Genomic DNA, 4,747 nt, shown 5'->3' with positions numbered 1-4,747 from the left:
GTTGGGTCGGTGGGGGGGGGGTTGATGGGGGGGGGGGGGGTGGTAACGTATGTTGTAAGAACCAGAATGCGATGTCAAACTGAAGAGGACATATACAGGGATGTCTGTAAATCTCTATAACTTCCTGTTTCATAGTCTACCAGAGTCTCTTGGTTGACCGCTGCCCTCCAACACGGATGTGGGTTTAAACCTGCTAATCTGGACGGGTCAACACACAGGTCATCTGACCTCATGACCCTCGGGTGGAAAGTGGGTCAGACATGGCACAGATTTACTGATCAGGCGTTTCCATTTGAAGTGACGATATGACATTATATATTGAGAAACAATATAAATCGTCCGCTGTAGCAGGTCAATGAACTAGATTGCTTTGTGGCAGTATTGGATTTCCACGTGATTTGATGTAGTTTCTTGATTTGGCAGAATTTGACACAAACAGACATTTCTCTCTGGTTATTGTCACCTAATTATGTTATCCACAAACATTTTATGAATTAATTTTATGGAAAATATATTATATCGCTGCATTGTGACATCAAATTATGTGTAACAATAGAGTCATTTATTAAAGTTACATAATCCTTTGAGACTACAATCTGCATAGTTGCCACACATTACTGTTAACCACAGAGTTATACTGAATTACTTCTTTGTGTGTAACAAATAAAGCCATGTTTCAGTTCCATTTTCGTCTCTTTCTCTGGACGTGAGTCAGCCATGAATACTTTGCATTAACACCGAAAACACAGTTTAACTACACTGTTGATCATCAGTTGGATTCCCCAAATTTGCAGATGAAACCTTGATGCAACTTCAACATGAATGGACTCATTTTTGGGCTTCAAAGAAAAGTAAAAAAGTAAAAGTTGGTTCATTTTTTATTTTTGCGCCTTTCAAATATAAATCACCTAAAATGATACAGATGCTAAAATTAGGTTTATTCACAATGTTACACAAACAAACCAACAAAAGGCCTTTCTGTGATTGTTCAGTGACACTTGTTTATTGAATCTTGAATTGAGGCTGACATGTTTGTTTCCTGAGCTATTACATCTACAGCTTGTTAAAGAATACGCGGTAGGAGTTTCTTTATAATGGATGTTTTCAGTACTCTGCTGCTCTTTTCTATTCCACAGTTGTTAGAGGTGAGGGTCACAGGAGGACAATGCTTAGTGGCAAATGACAACATATCTGACCAAATCAGGACGAGGCAGTAGATGGGATTGTTTTCTTTGCCGTAAAACATTGTATTTGTCGTATTGTGTTTTTTTTTTGGGGTTTTTTGTGCTAAATACAGCTGCATATTTTCCAAATCACTGTCCAGGACACGGACATTTTTGTTGTGTCCATATATATGAATATCATGACATACATTTAAGATTCATATATTTAGATTGGCAGCAGGTTGTACATCTATGTTGATGTGAAAAATAATGGTTTATAACTTGCAGCCAGTCAAATCCCTTCTAATGAAGTGTAATTTATGTAAAGTACCAACAAGAAAATGTCCAGAGAAAACCATTAAATTATTATAATGAGGTACAAAGCACAATTCTATAGGGTGTGAATGTTTCCTGCCAAGAGATATCAGAGGGCAGCTGTTCGTTTTACACAGATGTTTCCATTTTTTGACACATTTTTCTTTATAAAAGATTTTAGGTTTAGGCTTTCATTTCTTACTAAATAAGTCAAACAAGGTCAGAAGATTGTGTGACTTTGATGTAATGCAGGACAACATTTAAGCTGTAACATCTTTGCATCCAAAACTCCCTATTATAGCTTTAAAGATTCACTGTTCACTCTTAATCTGTTAATGCTGGGCTTGACCTATAAAATAAAGCTCATTAAGGTTAAAAAAAAAAAACCTACCTGATTCTATGAATACATAACAAACACGGATTCTATATGAATTACAGGTCTAATTCATTAACAGCCTTTGATGATCACATCACACATTGGCCCCGTAACAGATTGTGCATCCGTTCCTGGTTGCTTGTAATTATTCCACGGCTGGGTAATACTCTCGCCACATGCCGTCTCATGCTTTACACCCCACTGCAGATTAATGTGTGGGCTTGCCTTGGGTAGATAGGCGGCTCAGGGTGGGGTGGAGTGAGGAGGGAGGGGGTTACCACTGACCTAGAAATGGCAATCTACCATACAGTGCATCTGCCGGTGGCCTTTTCAAGGTGGCCTTTTCTTTTTTGCAATATCTTGAATTAATGAGTGACTTCTACTGCTCTCCTCTCTCCTTAAATTGTGGACATCACTCTTCCAGCTGTTGACCACACTCACATCTGCATTTTCTTTTATCAGTCGCATGTGAGTAGTAGCACGCAAACAAACATTTCTACATCTCTACATAAAAGAAATCTGTGTATTCTGATGGCTTCATACCAAAGGCCAAACATTCCACACTTCTCTCTCAGGTCTGGTTTTCCCAAACTGGGATGATGGAGTTGAGGCACCACGCACACACACACACACACACACACACACACACATACACACACACACACACAAGCTCCACCGCTGTGCTACTGTACATCATTCTGTATGTTCCCCTGGTGCAGAAAAAGAGTGCACTGAGACTATTGTAGTGTTCCCAAAGATACACACTAGCTCAATTACACAATGATAGTAACGTCATAACCACAGAGAGAGATGAGAGCTAAACAAACTATTAAAGTGTATATTTCTGTAATTTAACAAAAAACACAGGAAAGCCTTGGAAAAAAAAATGGGTATCCCTTTGTAATAAGCACCCTGTTATAAAGAGTTTATAAATTGTAAATAATGGCAATATTAAAAGTTAATACAGCATTTACAACTAATATGTCAATTATGAGCCAGTGATAAGAGGAACTTTTGGGTTGCCAGGTTTTTACTTTGACCACTTATGTAAAATCTATTTGTTATTAACAAGTGTTAGCATTCATACTCGCATATTAACATTTCCAAGTGCAGGCTTGTTAGAAAGTGAGAAATCAATGAAATGTTTCTTGACCTAACCTGAGATTTCTTGATCTTTTATTAGAAGATTAACACTGACCCATAAAGCATTAAGTACAACATGTATTAACCATTAATACAGCCATTAGTTCGAATTTTAAAAAAAACTTTATACAATTTCGCTTATTTGAAACTTGTACCAAAATACAAAAAATGAAATGACAATGAAAAGTTGTAACTGATAAGAAAAATCGAAGTGAGAAGAAACAAAGTGTCTGATGTCATCCTACATGCTGCCTGGCTGGATCCTTTACTGCCACGTATAAACTGTGATGCCAAAGTGGCAGCAGTTTGAAACAAAGCGAACAAGTTCAGAGAAAACTACTCCGATTAATTGTTTGTCAAAGACACCATGTGATATAGACCCAATAAAGCCTAAACACACTTTAATGCGGACAAATAGAGCGAAACGCACAAATCCACTTTATTTATTCCAGGCAGAGCGGGTTGTCCCGTTAAACGACCTACAATACGTCAGTGTAACTAACATTGCATGGGACTTGTAATCCCTGTGTTTGCACAGGTGTTGTGTGGATGCGTGTTTTCCCGTTTTATCAACACAAACAGCCCGGTGACATTTAGTATAATGTGTGCACGGTCGCTCGCAGCACTGACAAGTACAGTAAATAAGCTGTTCTCACTGTATTTCTAGCGATATGTAGCCCACGTACACGTACACACTGGTCTTTTTAAATCGCCACAGTGGCCATCACCCACCGTCCCGCTGTTAAATAATAATTCTGTGATATGTGGGTTTTAGCAGAGCAGCTGGTTACCTGACTCTCGTAGTCTTCAGCTTTAAAACCTCAGAGTGCTCCGCTTTCCTTTGTGCCCGTTTGGCCTCAGACCGGCTCCGCTTTGTATTTATGCCTGGAAACCAGAAGCAGCCAGTTTTTACCGTGGCCGCTGCCTTCTCATTAATTAAATATGAGAAGCGGTGACGACTATAAGACCAGCCCTCCACTGAAGCCTGCTGTCATGGAACTGGCCTGCTGCTGCTGCTGCTGCGTACACACACACACGCACACACACGCACACACGTCCTGTGTGCCATACACACGAAAATAATTGAAATCAAAGGAAGCAAATAAGAAATGAATACATAGGCCTAAATAATAAAGAGCTGAATACTGTAACAACAACAACAACAATAATAATAATAATAATAATAATAATAATAGTTATATGATGTTGATCATCCTACTAAATAGGGTAGCATAATTTATATTTACATGTCCATGTATCAGGCATGTGTGCAAAAAATGTAACATATCATGTGAAAATATCCTGCAATGTGAAACATAATTTCCAAGATGGTCACATGTTCTTTATCAAGTAAAATAGTAATTCACATTAAAGGGGATATTTTATGCTCAGTTTCAAGTTCGTACTTGTATTTTGGGTTTTTTACTATAAACATGCTTACATGTTTTAATGTTCTTAAAAAAATATGATTTTACTCATACTGTCTGTCTGAATATACCTGTATTCAGCCTTGTTCTCAAACAGAGTATAACATGTGCATTTTTCTTCCTCCACTGACTATCAATGTGTGGCAGGGTGAGTGTCAATGTGTTAGCCCATTGTAAGTGGGATTAAACAGTCAACATTGAACCCGCCCGTTCCATTTTAGTGGCTGTCTCTTTAAGCCCCCCTCCATAAAAAGCCAAAACAAAAGTCTTGTACTCTTGCCTTGTACTCCATTTCAAATAAAATTCCTGCATTCAAACGTATA

General features: G+C 38.2%; 1 protein-coding gene across 1 annotated transcript in view; it reads right to left on the bottom strand.

Moving 5' to 3' along the window:
• The window catches only part of smox (spermine oxidase), a 15,525-nt gene extending 11,635 nt beyond the window's left edge, over positions 1 to 3,890 (bottom strand). Inside the window, exon 1 of the mRNA XM_031871388.1 lies at positions 3,789 to 3,890. The gene's annotated coding sequence lies outside the window, so the exon portion shown is untranslated. The remainder of the gene's footprint in view (positions 1 to 3,788) is intronic.
• Positions 3,891 to 4,747: the final 857 nt, after the last annotated feature.

This window comes from Anarrhichthys ocellatus, unplaced genomic scaffold (assembly GCF_004355925.1).
Source record: "Anarrhichthys ocellatus isolate YVR2014 unplaced genomic scaffold, GSC_Weel_1.0 scaffold58, whole genome shotgun sequence".
NCBI lineage: Eukaryota > Metazoa > Chordata > Actinopteri > Perciformes > Anarhichadidae > Anarrhichthys > Anarrhichthys ocellatus.
The sequence above is the reverse complement of the archived record's forward strand: the minus strand, read 5'-3'. Positions and strand labels throughout refer to the sequence as shown.